Source organism: Columba livia, chromosome 13 (assembly GCF_036013475.1).
Source record: "Columba livia isolate bColLiv1 breed racing homer chromosome 13, bColLiv1.pat.W.v2, whole genome shotgun sequence".
Classification (NCBI taxonomy): Eukaryota; Metazoa; Chordata; class Aves; order Columbiformes; family Columbidae; genus Columba; species Columba livia.
The window spans coordinates 1,754,046-1,779,039 of NC_088614.1; the positions used below are offsets into that span (position 1 = coordinate 1,754,046).

The following is a 24,994-nucleotide window of genomic DNA, read 5'->3' on the forward strand; positions in this document are numbered from 1 at the left end:
CAGGTCTAAAGTTCATTTACTGTACGGGGTTTGGTGGAAGTGACAGCTGAAAGTAAACCTGGTTTGAATTGCTTGTTTCTGCTGTCTGGCAATGTAACAGAGTAATGTATTCCCTGGATTTAAAGCTCACATCTTAAAAAACAAAATAAACCCACAAAACCGACAAACACAAATCCACCTTGCTGGTCTGTATACATAAGATTTTTGCACCGGGAGTATGAAGAAATATTTTTCTTGCAACATTAACATTATGTGGTTTAGGTGGAATATGCATTAGTGGCTGCCGTTTGCATTTCCCTCCTTCCGTGTCCTGTTTCCAAACAAGACTGTTGTTCATTCTTACAATAAGTAGAGGACTGATTAAGGCTGGGTTGATGTTTTGTTGTGGTTTTTTTCTCCTCTTCACTGTAGTGGATCTTGACTCAAACTCATTTGTGGCTGCCTGGTAATCAGTAACTATGAAAAGACATTCTCAGTCAGAAAAATCAATGGCTAACCCAACAGCAGGTAGAAATCTTTCATATTGTCTTCCTGCAATGCCGGCTTGTTTGCTTTTTCTTCTCAAAATTTCTGACAGTGCAAGGGAGGAGTAACTTAAAATAATATAATCTTTTCTATAAGATTTTTATTCATCCTCCCGTGTGTCTCACTAAATCTGTGTTATCAACTTTTATCCTTCAAGATAACATAAAAAAGCAATCTAATTGCTGGAAGCTTCAAGCATCTTGGAGCTGGAGTGTGTGCCATCTAGTGAATGACTTCTGTGCAGTGTCTAAGCAACGTATTTGAGCTACGAAGGTAGTGTGAAGGTTTCTGTAATGTCTTTTGTATGCAGTAACTAGCACCTTCAGGTAGTGGTGACTTACCTGGTGTTGCTGGGCATCCAAAATCCCACAGAATCCCACTACTCTAAGGGTATAGCTGAATTTTGTTGCCTAAAGAAAAAAAGTTTAAACAATATTAGTAGGGTTGATAGCCAAGGGGGTCAGAGCAGTACTTGCTGTTACAAAGAGGAGCTGTTGCAGCGGCCCCTCCGCCTCCTCCCAGAGACACGCTGGCCAACTCCCACTGCCCCAGACCTGCTTCCCTGCACAAAGTGCTTGATATCAATCGGTTTAACAACGAAGTGCTTCTGAGTTCTTCAGAATAAAGTCATATGATGGTCTATCAAAACCAGAACAAGCTTCTCAGAGAGCATAGGCAAATACAGAAGTTGGAATCGGGAAGCTGAAGCATTAATGTAAAAGGGAAGGAATCGGACTTCTGCGATTACAGTGAGTGCTGGTCTGGTCACTTTACCATGCGTGGAAAGTCTGATTTTAAAAACCAGACAAACCAAGACAACCCCTAAATCTCCAAATGGCATTACTGCACTTGGTTTCTACCAAATAAAGTAATATGATATATTACAGTGGTGAGTTGAGGAGTATTTTTGAAGTAAAAGTGATAGAAAACAATAACAATTAATCAGATAATGCTACTTCTATAGCTTCTGTATTATTATTCTTTTTTCTAGTTGTCAGCACTTGGACATAAAAATCTGTCCACAAAAAACAGTAGTTGTGAACTCTACTGTATTTGTACATTTGGGAGAGTCTGAATGTTCTGGTGCTGCTTAGTAAGGGAAAACTACAACTAACGATTGTGATGAGCTGGTGAAATACTAAAAGGACACAAAATAGAACTGATGTTTACTTTTCTGATGTCATTATTAGGAAGATATTTATTTTTATTTCCTGCTTTGTGTCCTCGTCAATGTCTGAATTTTTCTACCTTTGTGCCTCATCTGGCCAGCACAGGAGGTCACAGCTGGCCTATATCCTAAACTGGCTGCTGACATTGGTTAAGACTTAAGAGCTGGATGGATCGCTGTTAGAGAACAGCAAGTACCCATTTTTGATGTAGTCATCTTAGAAACTATTGAAGTTTCTCCCCTTGTCCACACAGAAAAATTTCATCATAACAATACCAGTACAACCCACTAGCATGTGAACATGCTAAGGCACTTGACAATCCTTATCCTGAAATAAATCACTTCCCAGCTGATTTCAGTTAATAATCTGTTGTACTGGAATAGTAAAAGTGCAGTATAAACACAATTTTGACCTTACTATATCAATAAAAATTATTAGATTTCATTGCAAAGGAGGGAAATTTCTGCTGTTGCAAATATGAGGTCAGTGATTTGCCTTACTCTAGGAATTGCCACAAAAAGCCTGATTCTGTTGAGTTTAAGGAGAGTTTTCCTACTGATTTCAGGGAGATCCATTTTATCCTCTTTTATTTTTTTTCTCCAATTTATAAATGTCTTGATTTCAGACCTTCAAAGACTTAACATTTTGAGGCAAAAGCAAATGCATATACATCAGTAGAGCAATTAGAACTGTGCAGACATCTTGCTTGGTTCTGGACCACCCGTTAACCCTTTAGTGACTTGGCTTCAATTGAAGTTTGTTTAGAAGACAACAGTTAAACACAGCCAAAATGTCAGAAACCGCGGCAATCAGCAAAGGAACTGTGATTTCAGGACAGTCAGAAACTAAAGCATTTCCCAACTTGGTCCCTCTCAGCTTTGGGATAGTTATTATATCGGTTTGTTTGAAAATACCGACAACTTGGAGGAAAACACAGTCCATTTGTCGGCATAAGGAGAAGATAAGGGGAGGGCTGTCTTCTTACTCAGTATTGTCTCTTTTAAAATCATTGCATTCTAAATAATCTTCAAGAAGTCAGCTACTTCCTTAAGCTCAGTAAGTTAATATAAAGGGCTTGATGCTCAGGTAGTATAAATAAATTTTACTCCATTTCCTTCAATATAATGGGGCTATGTTGATTTAGCAAGATAAAATTTGTTCACACTTAAAATTGCTTTGTAACAGACTTTTTTTCTTTAGTAAATCCTTGATTCTCTAAGAACTTTTTATTCTAGAATTGTATGCCGATTTACGTAAAACCGTTTTCCCCTAACAATATACATGGTCCATTTATTCCTTACTGATTTTTCGAGTTTTCTTTTCTTTCCAATATGCCCTCCTGGCTACTAACGCAAAGATATTGGAAGTGCAAATTGAAAACAGTTAGCTAAATAGTTTCATCATTCACTGTGAAAATAAAATGATCTATTTTTTTTCTGTGTTCTGTAAATCAATAACATCTTCAATGTTGTTATAAAGTCCACCTGCAGTGTTATGGTATCTAACAGAGAAATGACTACCCTTTCCATTTATTTTCTTGGCTTGCATAACTCACCAATTAATGAAAAGAAAGAGTGACCCTCAATAAGACCATTGCAGCAGTTTTCTAGGAAGTCACAGACCAGATCTTCTTTCACTCAGCATCGTTGGGAGGAATTCAGTTTCTAGGAGAAAAATACGTTTTAATACAGGCCAACTTGAGTATACAGAATGATTTTAAACCAAGTCTGATCTGCCGCCTTTGGTGCGGTCCAAATCACACCTGCGAGTCCAGGTAAAAGGCTCAAGCAATTAGCCAGGCACTGATTTTACAAGGCACAATGCACGTTCTTGCTCTGGAGAAAGAACTGTGAGTAGGAGAGCAGATGTTTTTCTGATTCTTGGTCAAACCAAATCTCCCAGCCCTGCCAGCTCCGGAGTTGCAGGCAGTGGGACTTGAATTCCGAGTCCTTCAGTTCCTCTAGAAACCAGCAACTGGCTCCGCAGTCACATACTTTTTTGGACTGTTGGTATTTTTCCTACTTTCTCCTACTATTTCACAGTGCTGTGAGTTTGCATTGGGCTTGAAGTTTTCTTTGGAGAAACTACTGTTCCATAGAATGAAGTTCGACTGACTTTTACAAAATCTGGAGTGCTAGAAAATATGATTGTGTTCCAAGTCAGTTAGATTCTTGGACAACTTTAAAAGAAATAACCATTAGGACAAGAGACCTGAATAGCATTTCATTTCCCTAAAGAAACATATATGGCATTTATTGCTTTATTTACAGAAAAGCAATGAATGATTCCCAAAAGTGCGTTCAAATGATCTGAGGGCCTAGAAATGCCAACTACATAGCCGGGGTGGAACTCCACCTGCTCTTCAGCCTGGCTGAGGCAGTAAGGGACTTCTGCATTTCATAGCATCAACTTAATGGTCTTCTGCAATTGGTTCTAATATTGTCCTGTAATTGAGGGTGATAGCAATGTAGCAGCTCAAAATAATTTCTCATTACATCCTTCCTAAGTGTGTAGTGCCTAGTACTTGGGGATTGTTCTATTATTCGAGATCTTTGAACTCATAAATTTACAGGAAATAGTAAATAATTTACTCAAGTTATTTGTCTTGTTCTCTAAATTGATTAGTGGCCATACACAGTAGCATGCATATGTGTACACTGGTAAATAGATGCTAAATCCTATCCAAACAAACAAACAAACAAGATGGTTCTAATAAATGCTTCTTTTTGTAGCATTCATTAAACAACATTTCACTCCCAGCTTATGAAACGGAATAATGAAGCTAGTGAAGAAAAGCAGAAGTTAAGGTTGTCTTGGTCACTGTTTCAGGGTATTTGAGGAACTGCAAAAAGGCAGCATGATAAATTGTGCTTTCCTGAATCCAACCTGCTGTGGTATTGCAGGATGTCAAAGGAATATTTAAAAGGAGTGAGTATATATAGAAGTCTACCTGCTAATTTTAAAAGTAGTACTTAATGTATTGTGCTACTTACATTTTGTCTAACCCATAAAATAGTCTACTGTATACAAATTTTCAAATTATTCCCAAGGATTTAAAATAATATTTTCTGAGGTTATAACTACATTTCTGATTTGCTTTTGTCACATGTTTAGTTAGTCAACAACCATCCTCTGAGTCCTAGCTGACCATTTATGGGAGCCACTTAAAGTCTGAATGTTGAAACCTTTTGCAAATTATTTAGAAACAACTCGCTGAGACCAAATACTTTCATCCCCTTTACTACCTTGAGTAGTACAAGCATGCATATACTGAAGGCAGACTCAACCTACAGTGACCACAATGAGGAAAGTGTAACTGCCGACATGAGAATTTATACTTGAAGATTACTATGGCTTTTTATTTCTGCTTTTTTGAAAATGGAGGTATTTTCCTCTTTCATAATGACTCACAGCAGTGGGTGTGATGGCAATCTACACTGAAGCATTGATATCTGAGTTGTACAAAACAGACTCTAATGCTCTATGACAGTTTATAAATGACACTGCAAGTAGATTGGGTGTAAACACCCTATCTACAAATAATTTAAATAGAAAAACAAAAAATAGTTTGAATTTTATCATATTAGATTTTTATCAGGTAATGTGTAGCATTCTATTTTATGTTAATTTCCATATTTTGCCTTTTTCCTTTTCCATCCATTTTGCTAGAAATATGTTATAGTTACCAGTATTTTAAAAGTAATCTGCAGGACAGGGTACATACAGCACTTAATGTTTTGGAACCGCTGCCGTTAAAAAAGTGCTACAATGTCAGTCACACTGAATCATGCAGGAATTTTAGATCTTAGTCTGGGATAGCAAATATTTGTGGGTATACAGAAATGATGTTAAGCAATCTCTGTACTCGGAAGGTCTGCAAAATTTTCATGAAGTGGTAAATGGAGTCCATCTGTTCTGAAACTACTCCATTTATGATCTCAGCAGAAAAATGTATTTTCCATTTCCTGCACTTCTAAAATTTTGTTATCTAATCCAACTTTCAGTGAAGACAAGGAATTATTTTTAACAATCATTTTACTGGAAGATTCTTTTATCCTTTCCCCTAAGAAACAGTCTGAGTACTCTATGCACAGCTTCCATCTGAATGCTCCAATAATTTCCTACTGCTTTTCAGACACATGATGTCCAAACCAGGAACGGGAAGACCTAGGTACGATTGAGTGACTTACCCAAGACTGCACCCAGAACTGTCCCAGGGCAGGGACAGCGGAGCAGAGTCCAGCTCAGTGCCTGCCGGGTCCTGCCCCTCCGGTACCTAACCGCCTGTTCTCCAGCCCAATTCCTGATGGATTTCTCCCAAATTGCTGAAACTGGATTCAAATTCCTTCCCAGGATTCCCAGTTCTAACAGCCCAAAAGCATCCTAATGGCTGTGCGGCCTCTGAAAATACAACATTTCCTATTTGCCCACCGACATTCAAACAGGAGCTTGGAGAGTCCAGTGGACCCGTTGTCCTCGTGAGGTGTGTGTGCTGAACCTCGGCTCCCTCCGAGGGTTAATTCAAACACATAGCTCAGGCCTACAGAGTATAAATACCAGCTGGCTTGCAGTTCCCAAATAAAAATAGTATTTAATTACTAATGTCTTATGGCAGTAATGGTGTGACTGTGGATGACTAACACGTGGCTGTAGCTGCAGGTAGCCGGGCACACACCTGCACAGCTGCTTGCAGCCACCTCTGACTGACTTCTCCCCAGGTACAATTCGTCCAAAACCCCAGAGAAATCTTAATTTCTTTCTGTTGTCTGCAATGAGCTTTGCATCAGATTTAAGTGTGGTAGAGCCAGGCTTGGTCTGAATCAGCAGACAGATACTCAAGGCTTGATACGCTGAGGAATCTTTGCCAGCCCAGTGAAACTCACCCAAAACATACGGAGAGGACTGAAGTGGTCAGGAAGGGGAGGAGTGAAAGGCTGAGGGAGCTGGGGCTCTGGAGCTGGACAAGAGGAGACTGAGGGGGGACTCATTCCTGGGGATCAATATGGAAAGGGGAGTGTCAGGAGGATGGAGCCAGGCTCTTCTGGGTGACAACCAGTGACAGGACAAGGGGCAATGGGTGCAAACTGGAACACAGGAGGTTCCACTGAAAGGTGAGAAGCAACTTGTTGGGGGTGAGGGTGGCAGAGCCTGGCCCAGGCTGCCCAGGGAGGTTGTGGAGTCTCCTTCTGTGCAGACATTCCAACCCGCCTGGACACCTTCCTGTGTAACCTCATCTGGATGTTCCTGCTCCATGGGGGGATTGCACTGGATGAGCTTTCCAGGTCCCTTCAACCCCTGACATCCTGTGAGTGGAACGGGTGCTGTGGGACGGCTGCAGGGTGTCCCGGGAGCACAGGTCCTTGTCCCAGGCTGTGGGAGGTCCAGAGTCTTGCCAAAACACCCCAACAGTGGCCAGATTTTAAAAAGATAGCTGTAAATCTTTGCATTTTTCAGCATCCTGGGCAGAAGTTTCTTTCCACACCTGCCCAGTGTGGATTCCCTCTCCTTGTGTGAATGCGGCGCGGGGGACACGGACGCGCCCGAGCCCTGTGAGGGACAGGCTGCTGCAGCGCGTGCCCGGAGAACCCCCCCCCGGCTTGAGGGGGAGGATCGCTGAGCGGCTCCCCCTCATGCGGGGTGTTAAAAGCCGGTGACCGAGGCCGGGCTGAGGCGATCCCGCGGTGAGGAGGGGAGCGGTGCGGGTTCCCGGCTCCCGCCTCCCTCACAGCCGCTCTGAGGGGCCGGCCGTCCCGCCACCTCCCGCCAGGGGGCAGGACGGGCGCTGCTGCCGCGCGCGTCCCGCCCTCCCGCGCCGGGCGGCTCCGCGGGCCCGAGACACCTCAGAGGAGGCGGAGCGGCCGGGCCCGCCCCGACCCGCCCGCGCCGCTTCCGCAGGTGAGAGACCCGCACGGCACCGGAGCGGCCGGACCCGCGGGTGGCCGCGCTCCGCGGAGCACGAAGTTAAGTTTCAGGTCCCTAAACTCCTAAGTTCCTTTTTTTCTTTTTTTTTTTCTTTTTTTTTTTTCGTAGAAAAGGCAGATCTGATAAGCTGCGAGGCCGGTAATTTGTTCCTGCACACCAGCTGAATGGAGAAGTGATTCGCTTTGGCGCGGTAACGCGCTCGAAACACCAAAGCTTTTCCGTTGCAGACTATTTGGAATCCTTTTAAAGTACGAATTAGGGCTTTAAATCGCTGAAAGAGGGTCTTACATATCCAGGGAGAAGTTGAAACATCTTCAGCAAGTTGATTCGTACCTTTTTTGCTGCTGAGCGGGTAAGTCACTGCCGGGCTCGGGGGGATGTGTTGTGGTATTTCTGCAGCAAGTGAGTGCTCTGTACCAATAAAGGGATTGAAACGCTTTAATACGCAGAGTACAGCATTCGATCGTGGTTGCTAGGACTTAGATCTAGCTGAAGTGTGTTATTTAGCAGGGGAATATCACCACTAGTGACCCAAGACCATCCTAAACTCTGTTGCACCTGGTCTGCTCTGGGCAGCGATCCCAAAGTGGCTTTGGACACGCAAAGTAAATATGTGGTGTAGTGTTTGAGTTTGGCTCAGCGTAGAAGCCTCCTGTCCTCCTGCTCAGATGTGGGATGGTTTATTTGGGTTGCTGCGTGCCCGACACGCTTGGTCGTGGCCCAAGACAGATACATGGTGTGGGAAATCCACACAAGTGCACCTGGAAATGGGGTTTGATGCTGAGACAGGTGTCGTTTATTATGGGAAATCAAGTGCCCCGTGCTGGACACTAGAATATGAAGATTTCTTCAGAGTGGGAAATAGGATGTGCCTGTGTGTGCCACCTTACTGCTTCGTGCTGAGATTCATGATGCTGTGTTTTTTAGCTTTTTATTTGTTTTTTAAAAAATAGAGAGGAACTTTAAAAGGAACTCTCCTTTAAGGCAAAAAAAGGGGAGCTGTGAACTTGTTTAATTTATATCTAAAAAGGAAAAGTACCAGAAAGAAATTGTATAGCTTAATAAAGAGAAATTATATATATTGACAGTAAGAATAATGTGGAGTTGTTGTTTTTAGTTATTATTCTAAGCCAGCAGGATTCCAGGTGAGAAAGAGAAAGCTTCTACGAGGGTTTAATGGCTGTGTCTAGGTCAGGAACAAAAAAAAAAATAAACCGTGTGATTGTCTTGCATGTCTTTTGTTTGTTTAGATATCCTGACCTTTCAGATATTGAAGTTCTGATTTGGAAGTTCTTATATGATGCCCTATAGGTGGAAGATGAATGTGTTGAATGTCTATGTTAAGACCCGTGGTACAGTGCACTTGTGATATGTTTGTGTGTATAGTGAACTAAGTACGTTTGAGAAAAAAATCTGAATTGCAGCAGTTAACACTAAAACCAGTATCTGCCAAAGTCACCACACGCTGACAGTTTCTACCTCTCCAGAAACGTGGAATGGAAAAGGAGAAGCGTATGGAACACCACTCTGAAAACAGTGAGCCAATACTGATTTCTAATGGCCATTATAGCGTGTTATTTATGCTTCCAGAAGCCATTACTAACAGCAATTAGGGTCATTGGGGGTTCTTGTAAAGCAGCCAATCAACTTCTTAATTTTTTTCTTAATGAAGCTAATGTCAACACCATTAAGAGTAAACAAGGAAGGTACCTCATTCCCTAATGTATGTGGATATTTAGGTTCTCATGGTTTGTGCTAAGTGAAAGAGCAGGTGCTGGCTGAGAGCTCATTAGTTTAGATGTTAGCCTCCAGACGGATGATCACTGTCTTCTGCTAATGTGGGTCTTGTGTAATTGCCAGTTGCTCTTAGATTAAAAAAAATGGAAAAAGACTATTCCCTGTGGAATTATTAAAAAAAAAAATCTCTAAATTGAATTCTTGGATTTATTTCTTGGGTTGCATCTTTGACTTGGATTTAAGACTACAGAATTCATCAAAATGACTTGTTCTTGTTTTAGTTTATTACGAAGACTTTAAAACACTTCACTTAAAATACTTCACCCTTCAGTCTCATGGTTTGTGTTGAAGCTATGTTTAATTTCTCTGGAAAAACATCCTGCTGATTTGAAAGGATTTGTTTGGTGTTTCAAATTAATAAAATGTAATAGTCTAACTCACTAAGCATCTTGCAGGGCTTTTATATTGAAAGTGGCATTTGGGACTTATATTGTTTGTGTGTGCGTGTAAGTTAGAGATTGTTTTATTGATCCTAAGGAGTCACCCTGGAAGTGGAAGTGTGTAAGAACTGATGGCCAGTGGAACTGATATTGTTCCGAAGAGCTGTCTGCTCAGAGCTGCCATCCTTAAATGCAGTCTCTGTAAATCACCACTTGAAGAGCTAACCTGTTCTTTCAAAGACTGGATCCTGCATAAATAGCACGATAATCTGTTAAACTAGCGTCTGCAAAGTTTCAAGATGATTATTTGCTAAGCTGACAGGATGTTACAGTGTGAAATAGCTTGTAACCACTGTGCAGTTAGATCGCCATGTATTAAAATAAGGAAGTGCAGCTTCTTCCTTAGATCATTATGCTATACTTCATGAACACTCAGTGTCTTGTGTTTGCTGAAAAAGATACATTTTACGTTTTGAAAAGAGTAAAGGCATTGATCTGGGATTTCCTCATACTCTTATTTAAAAACCAAACGACGCAATATTTTCACCTGGAAAAAATGCTGTCTTTAAAAAAAAGTATGCCACTTTTATATAACTTTTTATAACACTTTTATCTCATAATAAAAATCCTTATAATTGTTACCTGCAGAGGCCTGTGCATTGCTGTTTCTTGCCTTTTGCCTCTTGTACCATCCTGTCCTGGTGAGTCAGCCCCGGGGAGACCCGGGCTCTGGATGTGGGGCTGAGCAGGGCAGTGAGCAACGTGCTGCATCTTTTCTTTGGAACTGGTTTTGTTTGCTTAATAAGCATAACAGACAGTAGTGTAAATATGCTGTAATAATATTTCCTGCACATCACGTGCAGGTTGCTACTGCTGAGTGTTATTTCAGTTATTTCTTCAGTCTAAAGGGTGAAATAATTTTGTCTAGGTTACTCGAAGTGGCAAAATAAAAGTAGGATGGGAGGCTGGTGTTTCTTTTCTAATCAAGGCATTGCTTTACCTCAGTAACTTGGAGTTATGACATGAGTTTATGTCAAAATGTATCCTTCAAACTTACTTGGGTTGCCTTGTTTCAGTAGCATTTTTATAAAAATCAAATAAACCTCCTCTTCAGTGGTGACCAGGCTGCTGTTTGGATTTTTCCAACACAGGTCCTGCAGTTCAGAGGCTTCAGTTCTGTTGGTGTTTTAAACCAATTCGAAGCTGTCTGTCCTGTGACATGGGGCTGCACGTATTGCTGTTCCGAACAGCTAATGGCCAAAGTGTTCCTGACTTTAACAGCTGTTCTGTAACCCTCCTTTCAGCATTAGAAGAAGCTTCTGGTCTGTAGTTAGAGAGAAGGAACAATCAGGGTGTGTTTCACTTCTGTTTCTAGGCGTAATACTAAGTGAATAAGTAACACGTTCAAGTTAAAAACAGAAATAACAAAGCTTACCAAGGCTGTAACTAATGGGATAAGGCAGAGAAAGGTGACCAGTTTATTTGGGCAGGGCTGGCTGTTTCTGCAACGCCTCCCTGAAGCGGCCAGGTGCTGTATGTTCGCTGTAGGGTGTATATGGTTGATCTGCTCAGGGAGCTTGCAGGGCTTTCTGCTAAAGGTAATTGAACGAGGTGATTTTCAGACTCCTCCTCATGTGTGCTGCATCACCATTTGCTTAAGAGCAGCGATAGGGCTTTGTACAATTACTGTGGCATGCAGAAATGAGTCTTGTTGGGCATGCGAGCTGTCATTCAGCCCACAGCAAAAGGAAGGTGTTTTCCAGAGATGCTCAGCAAGTATAGCAATAAAATAATATACATATATTTTTTTATAATGCTGCCTTGTAAATGGCTGGTTGTAAAGACACAAGCATACTCTCATAATATAATTGCTATGAAAACTTTTTAAAAGGACTTTGGTTAAGTTGCAAGGTCTTAAGAGCGTATGCTTTATTTCGAGGAAGGAGACAATCTAGTAAGTGCTTTATAGGTGGATAAATGTAGAAATAGCTTACATGCGACTGTATAACTTTGTTTTTAATCTGTTACTTGTCACTGTGTGAAGTTTTGTCATGACTAACAATGATTAGTTAGCATTTCAGTGAGTTGACTAAAATATTTAATTTGTAATATAGCCTGGGTTTTAGTCATTATTTACTTAATGTCCAATCTGTGACATTAAGTTTTCTGCTTGATGTATTTATATAAAAATGTAATACATTCATACTAGGGGCTTCTTTTAAAGAACTGGTTGATGATCAAACCACCTAGCAGTGACTAATTCTTACTCAGTGACTGTTTTCCATCCAAGTAACCAAAATGGTGAGGAAACAAGGGTGCCAACAGAATGACAAAGCACATGGAAGGGCTGGGTAACGAGCGCGGCTGGGAAGGAGCCGCCAAAGGTGGATTCAAGCGGTCTGAGCTCACTGAGGTTTGTTCAAAGCCAGCTGAAATTAATGGAAATGGGCAATAAAACTCTCATCATTTAAATGCCAGATATTCTTAGCACCTGGCTCATGTTGACCCAAGTCCATCTGTTATGGTATTTCAGGCAGGACCTGCTTGCTGAAACAAGCTCAAACTTTGGCTGTGGGGGGGGAAAAAACCAAACAGATTGGGTCAAGGTGGGAGGATTAACTTTGTACTGGGGTTTTCCTGTGTGTCTGTGTCTTTTTCTTTGTTACTGCTGCTGAGCTTACGTGGCACTAAATCAAAATAACAATTTCTGGTAGCAGAACAGAATTTTGGTTTCAGTTTCCTCATTTGAAAGGAAGCTGGGGTACGGCTATCAGAACTTTGTAACTTCCTGGCACTTTCTGCCTGATCTTCTGCTCATCCTTTGCTGTGGTTTCAGTGCCAAGGAAACAAACGTTTATTTACTTGAGAGATGCACATTTGTTGGATGAAACTAAAATAAATGACAGAAGATATGAGAAATGTATGTAGCCATTGCTAGCACATTTTAATCAGGAACTGGGTTTTAAGGTGAAAATACTTTAAAAATTCTTACTACAGATAAAGCCAGTGAATCAATTCTGATACTTCAACTGTGCAAGTTCTTACTCTCCTGCTTATTCTATGTGTAGTACATGTACTAGTGTACGTAGGCCGCGTGCAGTTTATTAGAAGACAAGAGAGAAGCAGAGGCAAAGAATACTGCTGTGGGTTATATATTGGCTATAACTGGGTTATTTTGTGGGTAGGAACCCTTGGCCATGGCTTTACAACCCCCAGATCTTTTTTTCTGCCTCTAGAATTCACATAATCTTCCAGTCACTTCGCAATCTTGTGAGCTGATTGAAGTTTGGGGTTTTGGGGCCTGATTTTGCTCTATTGAGAAGTATCCATGTAGTTAATGAATTTAACAATTTATTTTTTTTTCAGCAAGGGCTTGTGTATGTACAGGAGGGCGCAGCTTCTTTTGGGAATGTCCTGGGAACTTTAAATTCCTTTTGGCTCACTGCTTGTGTAAAAATGACTAATGATGGCTGTATAAAATACTATTTTTTTCTACGAATATATGACTTTGAATATAAGCGCAAGAGTAAATGCAGTGAGGGTTGTGATTTTTATGGTGTAGCTGAGCTGGCTCGAGGATCAGCCGTCGCTACGAGCGGGCAGTGCTGCTGCACCCACCCACTGCTCATCTCACCTCCTGCTGAGCTGATTCATGGGAATCAATGGGCAAAAAGCTCTTTTTTTCAATAGGATAAGCATTTTTTAAGTCTAATTTATTTTTTTTTTTTCCCCTCTGTAGGAACAGAACAGCCAGGCTAGAGGAAGTGGCAAGAACATATTGTTGAACTTCTGGAGAGGCACGTGGGGTCGGTTCCCGCTTTTTCGGCGGTGCCTGTGCTGTAAAACTGTGCTCCTGGTTATCCACATAGTAAGGTATGGTTCTGCAAACATGCTGAAAAAGCGACCCAGGCTGTGTTTTGATTTGAAGTATTGCCAGTTGAATTGTTACCCCACTTTCAGTACTTGTTAAGAGCGAGCTCTGCTCCTCTGCTTTACTTGTACAGCAGGAAATGAATGTGAAAATATTTAACTGTAGTACTCTTTAAAAATCACCTTTAGTTTTTTGCAAGTTCCTGAGTAGTATCCTGTTTTGAATTTAGTAGTTTTAACTTTATATTTTTGGTCTGCTGATCATAATACAATAGCAGTTACAAGCCCCAAACTCCCTTTTTCCTCAGGATGCTGCACTTTTAAAATAAGGCAGAAGATGCATTGCAGCGCTATAGTGACAATTGTGTGGCACATGTTGTAACTTACTTAAGAAAGTGTTGTTGCACATAACATAATAATACAGAGCTCATAGCTGTTGGAAGGCAGTCAAAGCTAGTTGCTCTGAGAAAGTAAGAGTTTAATTTGATAACAGTGTAAACACCATGTTTAGCTTTCAAAGAAATAGGAAAAACACCCAAACAGTATAGTTCTTTGATGCTGTTCTTATGGTGCCACAATAGGCAAAATTCCACACAGGCAGTTTTGCTTTTCCCCAGCGAGCTGACGTGTTGATTGCTCGCATGTTCAGAGCTCCCTTGCAGGGTTGTAGAACATGATTTAGTGACAAAGGTTGTCAGTGTGAGCAGAACCGCATGTGGGTGTTAATTACTTCTAGTCAGGTGCACACCAATAAATTAAAAATGTTGCTAGATAAAGGAGGTTAAATTGCAAGTCATGAATAATATTGGAAGAATAAAGGGGGATATTTTGTTTTTCAAGATTCTGGGGATATTTAGGCAAGAATTCTTTTCTTATATTGGCTGTGTGTTCCATAGCTGTTTATCAAGCATGTTTATACAGGGAATTTGGATGTAGTTGTAGCTAAACTGGTTTACCAGAGTAGTGTTAAGACACTTTGTTTTACACGTTGAATCAATTTTTCATGCAGGCCGTTGTATTTAGAAATGCATTCTGTTGTAGTTCTTTTGAACTGCATTGAAATCAGTGATGGTTAGGCTTTTCTCAGAGTTGTCTCTGCTGCCAATAAAAATATGTATATATAAGGACAGATATACATGTATAAATAAAGAAAACTGACTAAAGTGTCGTTTCTGGAGAACACAGAATCTAAAAGACACTGTGCTTGTGTCTTTTTAATCTTTCTGGCTGGCTTCTCATCACTTCCTGTGTATCAGTATCCCAGGCAACATTCTTTGGGCTTGTACATTTACAAGTGGGTAACCAATGTTTTAAGAAGCACCTGCCAAAAAAAGCCCGAAACACCCAAACTTATTACTTGCTGGTAAGTCTGAGGAGTGTTGGCTGTATAAAGTATGTGAAATCAGGAATTGATTAATTTGCTTTCTCATTTCAACTTAGGTGAAGAGTGAGGCAGGAGATCTCTGGTGCGGTGTATTCAGTGTATATTTCAGCACGCTGAATAATGTCGTGCTTAGTTGGAATAGCTGGAAAGAGAGTGAGGTGTTGCAGTTCTTACATGCTATAAAAACACTCTCAGTAGAAATAGCGGAGCTTTCATGAGAAGCGGGGAGAAGGAAGCAGTTAGTGTGGCACTGCCCTCCCAGAAATGGGACAACTGGAGGTTGCAGGCAGAGGAGGCCTAATTATTAATATATTGTATAATACTACTGTAGTGGACCTGGGAAAAACTTGTCTGACCCATAGTCAAGCTGGGTTAGTGACGATGTGGAGGTGGGGACTCTAGAGACACCGGAAGTGGGGAAGGCAGTGCATGTCTTCTGGAAGTCTGGTATGTTTTAACAGCATTTTTTTATGCAGCTACCAAATGTGCTGGAGGTCATGTTGTCCAGAAATTCAGTTGCTGTGACCTGAACCCCTCTCTCTGAGCAGCGGCCCAGCAGTGGGCAGGGGAAGCGTGCAGGCTCTGGGTGGCGAACACCTCCATCCCTCTGTTGGTGTCATGGTGGAATTTTAAGAAGTTCTCTTCTTGTGTGCTGGTTAGTGGTGTTGTTGCCACTATTTGTGCCTTCCCTGCAAGACGCCAGCTAGCTCTGTTTGTGTCTGCCCCCTGTGTGAGTGCTTTAAACACTTTGGTGTTGTGGGTGCTGCCTCTCTGGGCTCGCTTGCTGAACCTTGGGAACAGCTGCCCCAGACCTTAAAATCACTGCGTCTGTTTGAAGCAAACTCCTCTGGAGTCCAGTCTGCTTAATGCTTAACTGTTGGGGGCATGAGATAGCTGACAGTCACAAAGACACATAGCTGGTTGTGGGGGGAATTTTTAAAGCAGTTTTCCAGGTGATGATGAAGGTTGCTGCTCAGTGCAAAACAAACTATACTGTGTGCTGTTCCCTGAATCTCCTTTCCTCAGAGTGTTCTTTGGGATCGGGTTGATGCTCCCCAGGGTTCCCATGTCCCTGTTCCTGTACCTGACACCCCCAGCTCAGTCTTCTCTTTGCTCCCTGAGAAGGATCCAAGCAGGCTTCGATTCTCTTGCCGTTCCTCTGCTGCTGGGTGACCCTCTGCTCAGTGGCAAACCCTTGGGTGGTCTGTTGCATGGTTACCACACAATTTGAGTTCAGACCTGAAAAACTGGTTTTTATAGGCACTAACCACCTGTTCTGCTGGGGAACCGTCAGGTGATTGTGGATGGTCTTTAATGTTGTCTTGTTCAGCAGCAGGGGCTGAGCGCCGCTCCTCCCTCCGGGCAGTGCCATACAACCAGCCCTTCTGAATTCTGTTCTCCTTCTTGAACGGGGAAAAAGAAGTTTAAAGAGCTGAATTTCAGAATGTCTGTAGGTTCCTGTGATGGTCACAAGGGATTTGTGATTGCAGAGCTGCTGACTGTGGCATCGTTTCCCCATCAACTCCAGCAGTGTATGCGGTCAGGCTGCGTGTGTATTTTCTAACAGAAACATACATTCTTACATGGGGGAGCACCTCAGTAATTACGGCCACACTCGTTTTTAGATGATAACTGGGCAGGCAACAGGTCTACATTCTAACCTGAGAGGGCAGCCACACAAAATGTTGCCTGGGAACAAACTAAAGGCCTTAGTTATTACCTGTGTATAATGATATCCTATATAAAGTAAATGTGAGATGGATTATTTTACTTTCCTTTGTAGGAGACTATGGGAGATTTTACCTGCTATTAATCCTCAGGTATTATTTGATCTAGTAATAATCTATTTGTGTAACTAGGTAGTTAGTTTTCTTTACTGCGGTAGCTTTTAAAAAAATTAAAAGCTTGATAATCTTAACATGGACAGATTGTAGAACACAAACTGCGCTGTATGCCTTTGGATTGGAAGTAATACCTGTGTCAGAGTGATCTCAAGATGTAGTTTCAAAACTGTGAGGCTCATCTTTCACTTGCCTTATGAATTTTGATCTATTTTTGGCCTAAGTTGAGATTTTCTCTTCAGTCAAGTGCTAAAAGCTTTGTTTAAAACACAGTTTTGCAATTTGGTGTCTGCTAAAAATGTCCGCTGTCGTTAATATTCTGATAAAGCACTAACCTTGTGGGCCAGTGAGCTAAATCATTCTTATAACTTCCTTCCTTTTAAAGCACTTTCCATGGGCCTATGACTTACATTTATATATATATATATATTTCTCTGTAGTTAAATATTTAGATTTCAATGGCTCTAAATGAAGGGATATAAGGCTAAGATTATATGCTGTGCTTCTGGAATACGCCATATGGTTTTGTATTGATGCAGTTACCTTGGTTTTGTACTTTAGCTTGTTTGTGCAAGAGACTAATTTCTGACTTGAGGTGCAGCCCTCTGGGAGCAGCACAACTGGCACAAAAGAGCTCTTTTGATTGACGGGCTTCCTGGCGGGTCTTTTGTTTGACTTCTCCCAGAATGGGAGCGGACCTTTTCTGATTTGGGATTTCTGGAGCTGTGTTTACCGTGCGGTCTGAGTTCCTTAGTGTGTCATTCGCGGAATGGTCCCTGTTCCTTAGGCCGAGCTCCTCGGGACCGTTTCTGTGGAGCCACAAAAGAAGGACAAGCTGGGGAAGTCACTGCAGCCTGTGAGGAGTAGCACACTTAATTATTAAAACATCAATTATTTTAGATTTGCTGTCATTAACACAATTTTCTGTAAGTCTTAATATTAATTTATTGTGGGTGACTTAAATCCTTTATGTTCACAGTACAGATTTGTTTCCAGCCGTGATGTTGATAAAACCGCTATCTAGTATTCATAGTACATGTAAAATATCTCTTGTATTTGGGATGCCTGATTTTGAGCTTTGGGTTTATTTTATTCTACTTATTTTGTGCATTATCCTGTCTAAGAATTCAGGATTTCATAAATCAGCGTTCGAGTGGAGAGTTTAGTGGATGTTAGTTTCTGTATTCCTTGTCCCTGGCTGTTGGTTAAATATGAAAAATTTTTCTTATTCCTTTCTTAATTTGCTACTGATATCTGTACTCACAGTGTATAATTTGTTTCCCAATGAGATGCTTTTTTCCTCTTTACCTTACTCATTTTTTTGGAACATCACTTGAACTGTTAGCAGATTTGCAAGAAAGGTACTATGTCTCCCCACGTACCTTGTTTTAAACTCCATCACAAGCTGAGAGTGTTTGCAAAAGTCTTTTTCTGTGCTTGTTGCAGAATGTATTCAAGCAGCTGTGTCTTTTTCTAAAAACACTGGGGAGCAACTATAATGTTTTGAATCTTAACCTCTGACTGTTTATTTGTATTTAATATCAATTTATTTTCTCTTTTTTTCTTTTTGCATGTTTGAATATGCTTATATGTATACTTAACAAAGAGACAGTGATGAAATTATTGGTATAGTCCAACTTGTATGTGCCTCAATACTGTTAGATGATTAATGTAACTGCTTGCAGTCATTTTAAGGAGTTTATTAGAGTTCTTTAACAAATATACACACCAGACATTTTCACTTATGTCTTGTCCTTTCCCTTCCTCATTTCTGACTACTTGTGGTGTCTGTATGCCCAGGCTTAGCATGGTGATAAAGCAATAAAAGTCTGGGTGTAAACTAATGTTTTATGATTTTAATAAATATTACAGCATTTTTATGTCAGTGTGTAATGCGTAGAGTAGCTAAAAATGTAGATGTGCCTGTTTTTTGCATAGTTTAGGTCACCGAAGGGTTGCAGATGGCTTGTGTTTTCCCTTACCCTGGAACACGTGGCTCTTTGCTCCTGGATGAAACGGGCTGACTCGGGGACAGATATGAATACAACATTTGTCATATTGCGCATTATATTGTATTTCAGTGGTTTCTCCTTCTTTTGTTGAATTTTTGCCTTTGAGATACTTTCTCTTTCAAGCATCTTGGTATTTCATAGTGAAAGTTTGTGGAAGTTGGTTAAGTGACTTAATTTAAAACCAAGAGAAATGTCTGGGGGAAGTGTTAGTGTACAAGTGGGGTTTGGATTTGTAAATATTTGAGGAGTGTGTTACTTCAGAAACTCTACACACTTGTAAATGTTTGTGGCTTTTTCTTTTCTTCCTCATTGGGACTGGCAGTCAAATGCAAAAATACTTGGTTTTGAGATTTGCATAGGCAAGATGTGTGAGATATGTAAAATATGTATTATGAATGACAAATTGGTCACAAAACTATTAATATTTTGTCAGTTTGTGTGCTTAACTACCTTTTGACTGAAAGTATGAGCTAAGCTTTTTCAATAGTTCTTCTTATCTTGAAACTCCTCTGATTAATCCTCCCCCCCTTTCCTGCACTTGAATACAGATACTTTGTTGCACATCTTGCCCTGCAACAGTTTTAAGTTAAAAGAGTGCTGTTTATTTCCCCATGAAATTACTGTTTTTTTGGGCAGAAAACTTGAAGTGTGATGGGGCGGTCAAAAGATGTGTATTGTGTTTGTTGGGTGATTCTAGCAAGTCAGACTTTTTTCTGGCTCTTTCTTTGTGCAAAATGTTGATAGAAAGAAGAGTACATGAGGTTTTATTTACTCATCTCAGAGGCACCCAGACACAAGCGGAAAGTGTTCTGGACATTTACAGTAATTTGGCTGCTGGAAGTTTCCCAAAGTGCTGGCAGTATGTTCTTGCTCTTACTGAAAAATAAAGTAGCAGTTCTCCTTTTTTGTTTTTTAATAAGTGTAAGTCGACTGGGATCCTGTTGTGAAAGTCATCACTTGCAATAGTTCAGTGCCCCCGGGACCGCCGCAGGGCACGGGCTGGCTCAGAACTGACTCAGAGCCTAAATCGTTGACACTGCTCATCTAGAAAAAGGTGCAATTATAACTCCCCTCCCTACTCTGGGAAAGCATCTTGGATCTCCTCATTCACAGCTCCAGCTTTCAGAGGTGACGTGAGCTGGTCCGACTGTGGTGAGTCTTCCCTGCTTGTGTATGTTTACCAGTCTCTGTTCTTTAAATTCTTTAATATTTCCCAGAGATTATGGACCGGATATAACTAAGCCATTAATGGCTTTTGTTGAAATAGACAATTACGGACCACCATCCCCTCCTTGCTCTGCCCCAGTCCGATCTCTGCAATGCCAGCCATGCTGCCCACAGTCGCCCACCACATCTGCCTCTTAGGCCGAAAGAAACAAAAACTAGGAGACTCAAATGGTTATTTTTGAGCTGGTGTGACTGTGCGTGGGCCTAGAAACGGCCACATGCATGTAGCAAAAGAATGGTGCAGTGTGGTGATGAGATCAGAGCGAGTGGTGGGGAGGAGAAGGGGAAGAGGAAGAGGAACTAATTGAGCAGATATGACTGGAGAAGCCCTCGTTGCAGACCTGCAACCAGGACCTATGGGCTTACATGTTTAAAATGAGCAGCAAAAGTTTCCTCTCCAGATTTCTGGTCATTCAGCTAATTTAAACTGTGTGCAGGGAGGGTGGTGGTTGAATAAACATGCATTTGCTGCGGTAGATATTTGTGTTTAAATACATCCCTGGTAGTGGCACCTCTGGCTTCACACATAGGTCCTTCCTCCGTTATACTGGGGTTTGTTCGCTTGAGCAGCTTTAGAAATAAGGAAGTGATGGTAATGATACATGTGTCAGCTTGCACCGAATGTAAAAAAGTAGTGGTTGTGTTATAGAGCGTGTGCAAGGAATGGAAGGAACTTCACAATTTCATCCACTGTTCTGTCTTGCCATTGCTCAGATATTGGTTTCATTTGCTACTGCAAAAACTGGAGTTAAATGAAAGATTCCTCCCTCTTCTGTAACAAAATTTACAGCGCTAATTTGCTGTGTTGTTTTTGTAATCGCTGTGTCTGTTGGTGGGAGTTGAAGGGCTGACATTCTGCTATCCTTAACGTCATGTGTTCTTATTTGATTACATATTTATTTTTTAAATATAATAATATTACACAATAACTTTATTATTTTATGTGATATGTAAAGCCCAGTGTTGTGCTTCCTGCTACAGCTGAACAGACATTCTCCTCCAGGGATTTGATCAGTTTCTGGAAATATGAGATTAAAATCCAACAAAAGCTTGAAGTGCCAATGAAGATGTTTACTGTAATACATTGTTATAGTCCAGAATTATACTACTATATTCCTAAAGTGTCTCATGAGTATTCATTTACTTTGCTGGCACCTTTTGTGGGTGGAAGATGGTATTACGTCAGTTCCTTTGGGAGAGAGAAAAGGGATAGTGCGCACTCAGAGCCACCCAGCAAGAAACCTGTGGGAGACCCAGAAGCTAGAAAATGGGTTTGAGTTCTTTGCTTTAACCACAGTGGTCATCCTTCTCACACAGGGGCTCAGGGCTTCAGCCGGTTTGGAGAGTTTGTGTTTGCACAGCATGGAAAGATGGAATTACAGGCAAGAAAAATACCTCTGGAATTTATTGTGCTTTAAACACAGGATGTGGTTATTGAGATAACGTTCTTGGGGGTTTGGCAATATTTGGTTCTCAGGCCTTCTCTTAAACAGTGCTGAAACCACTTTGGTGAAAATTAAAAGTAGTCAGAATTTTGAAAAGTGGGGACGTGGCTGTGTCACTAATTAAATGGGTGATTGTGCTTCTGCAGGAGCTCCCTGATCTACCAGGTGAGACTTGGCTGGTGAACTGTTATTACCAAGCCTGGGTTCTAATCCCAGCTCTGCTCCCAAGGTGCTCCTTAGCATGGGTTTTGGTGGAGCGCGTTCCCTGTGTTTAGCTGCTTGTGTTTCCATGTAGACTGTGAAGTCTTTGAAACTTTTGGGAAACTACCAGCAGGTCAGATCTTAGGCTATAGCTTAAGTTCATTATTAGTTTGTATTTTGTGGGGATGTAGCGTTCATAAGAACTCATTTCCTCCTTCAACATCAAAAGACTTGGGGATTTTATAGATGTTGTGTCGTTTAATTCCATTTTCATTGAAAGATATTGCTTTTTCTTAGTTTTGAATGATTACTTCTTAGATTGTAATTTCTGAATTTCTGCCACTTTATATACTTTTTATTTGATGATGCCATTTGGACTTATAGGTGAGTAGCTGAAGTGCACTGTTGTATTATTAGTTGGGCACGTTCTTGTTGAACCTCTATAGTTTCAATTCCTTAGTGCTTTTCACCCAGGCCAGTTTTGGTGTAAATCCCTGGCACTTCCAACCCTGTCGTGGTCCATGTGTAAACCAGAGGGTAGCGTGAATGTGCTGAGAGAAAGAAAAATGCAGAAAGCTTCAAAAAACCCTGCAGAGTTTTGCCAAACAGCTTCCCCTGCAGCTGCAAGAGAAGCAGCCAAGTATTCAGTGAAACAGCCTTGCAGGAATGGTGTTTCTGTTGTTGCATTTGCTTCTTTAAAAAATAGATGGGAAATAGTTTGTATATGAACTACTCGTGCCTAAGTTTTTAATTAACGTCTCTTAGCGGGTAGAAAAACCCTAATTACTGCAACTGCAAATGACTCCAGCAGTGCTTTGTAACCTTCAGACCTGCCAGAGCAAGAAAGATCGTACCAGAAATTCTTGGACACCTTCCTAGATTCGCCCCGCATGTGTGTGTTCTTAGTTCAGACTTCCCACATTCAGGAATTAGTTCCTGCATTAATTAGATATCACTCCCAAGAGTCTTTGTGTAGAAATCCAGCTTTCTATGATTTTATCCAGGGGAGGATCTCGTTTCATGTGAGTTTTTAAGACACCGGTAGCCAAGTTCCAACGCAACAAGAGGTGAAGTGACACATCCAGTCAGCGTGCTCCTTCATTTTGGAGATTAGGAATATTAAAATCATTTTTATGGGAGAAATTGATACACTCTTGCCTCTTCTTGTGGTTTTTGATGTAATTTTGAAGGTGGTGTGGGAGAGGAAGTGCCAGTTTTGTCTAATACTGTTTGCTTTGTGCTTTCTTTTTTGTTCCTCAGCATTTATGTTGTTTCTACAAGAAGCTATCTGGGATGTCTCTGAATAAAGTAAATTCAGACTAAGCATCTGACCCATTTATATTTCCTTGTACTGTCATTTAGGATAACGTGAAAGTGATCTTTATAAGATCTTAAGTATTAGCCAGACAGTAAAGTAGAAAGAAGCATCTTTGTATTTATAATAGTTTTACTTTGCTTTACAAATGATTGTTTGTTTGTTTGTTTTTTTAAATATACATGAAATAGATTTTAAACATTTCTTAAAAATATGGAGAGTTCTTAAATGTGGACTAAATGTAGCTGAGGGGGAAATAGCTTTAGCAGTGCTATAAAACAGTGTCTGAAGGATCTGCCTCTTAAGATCTAGTTAAAGTACAGCACATATATTAATAAATATAGTTGTAAATACAGTGAAGTTGTTCAAAAGTGATACAAGAGTATTCTCGTAAAATATTTCACTGGTCAGTGTAAATGTAATTAATTTTAACTGAAGTGAGATGTTTCTGTGATTGTGGATACTGAGGACGAGCATTCAAGTGAGGGCTTCAGCAATATTGGTGTTGCTGTTATCCCTACAAGCAGGGTAAATTCTCGAGGCTCATGGCAACTTTATACTTGTAAGTTAATAAATAAGCTAAGTAGATAAGCAGAAACCCTTGGGTCACTGCAGTGTTTCTTCACAGAGAAACTCGACTCTGGGTAAGGATAGTGGGAACACTTTTAAAAATAGCAGTCAAAACTGTTATCGTTAATAATTTCTACTTATGTTTAAAAATGAAGCTGCTGGTCAGAATATGAAGTATATCTCATAACTGGATCAAAAGAAATAGGTGGAGGGACCTCCATTTTTGAGTAAGAAACAGGAGTCAAATAAACCTGATGTTGTGTTAACTTCTGTATGATTTCCATAACCACGTGGAAATCTGGATTTCCACGGTTTATTTAATATGCTGGTGAATGATCAGTGAGCAGATGTTTTGCATAAAACTGGGCAGAATCATACAAGTTTGGAAGTCTTTGCTCTAAACAAGTGTTACATTTGGTGAAGTATGATAAATCTGGGATTTCATAATACGAAAAGAATCCATCCTTCCATTCTGGAGTTCCTGTCATGTGAAATTTGTTTCTTAAAGCTAATGAAGTCTCCCTAAAATTAATCAAGAACTATTGTCATGTCCTCGTGTTCTAATACTCCAAACCTAAACTGAAGGAGAAATCTTGACAGTAGTAACAGATGGGGGTGATACTAAGGAGCAAAAGGAAGAAATTGGTGTTGTTTTTTTTTAAATACTGCAGGATTTTCACTTTTGACCAGTTTTATTTGGATAAAGTTTGGCTACCTTTTTAAAAAAGACATGATAAAGCCGTTGTGTGCTGCAGGCGCAGCATTCATCCACCAGCTCAATACTGGGCAAATAACAAATTGGTGGGTGTGAAAAGCAGCTGCTGTTAGAGCAGCAAGGTGCGGTGCTTGGAATGGAACCACTTAAACGTGCTTCAGTCAAAATGAAAAAGGGCTGCGAGCTGTTGCTGGGGAAGTAGGCGCCTGTGGTCGGCATTGAATGCGGAGGTTTGTCTGTCTTGCAGATCAAAAATTGGCTCAAAGTGCTTAGGCCGGGTGTCACTTTACTGCTGGAAACTCGCTGTTTATTGGCAGGCTGCTCTCTGTGCTGCTGGGAGCTGCACTTACGTATGCTAGAGAATTTTATTCTTTTTTCTTTACTGTCCTCAGGACCTGATCCCGAGAACAGTTCTTGGGGAGGAGCAGCTTGATCCCCCTGCAGCTGAAGTGACTCTTGGATACAACTCTTTATCAGGGGCTCTGGTGGAAGTGATGTTTTTAGGCACATCTGTAAAAAAATCATCAAGAGAAAAGTCAGTGAAACTTTTTGAAAGTGGCACAGTCCTTAAATTAATTCTTTAAAAGCTAACTAGGTATGTTGCAAGCACAAATTGCTACA

At 40.8% G+C, this 24,994-nt stretch overlaps 1 protein-coding gene across 20 annotated transcripts in view; it reads left to right on the top strand.

Moving 5' to 3' along the window:
* The window catches only part of ADCY7 (adenylate cyclase 7), a 67,737-nt gene that overhangs the window by 424 nt on the left and 42,319 nt on the right, over positions 1-24,994 (top strand). For 9 of the 20 annotated variants that reach the window (XM_065028603.1, XM_065028602.1, XM_065028599.1 and 6 more), the window contains exons 1-2: positions 7,558-7,968; positions 13,533-13,666. The gene's annotated coding sequence lies outside the window, so the exon portion shown is untranslated. Of the gene's footprint in view, positions 1-7,457; positions 7,969-9,133; positions 9,153-13,532; positions 13,667-13,687; positions 20,053-24,994 lie in introns of those variants that run through there. The other 11 variants (XM_065028609.1, XM_065028613.1, XM_065028615.1 and 8 more) reach the window with 8 other exon arrangements.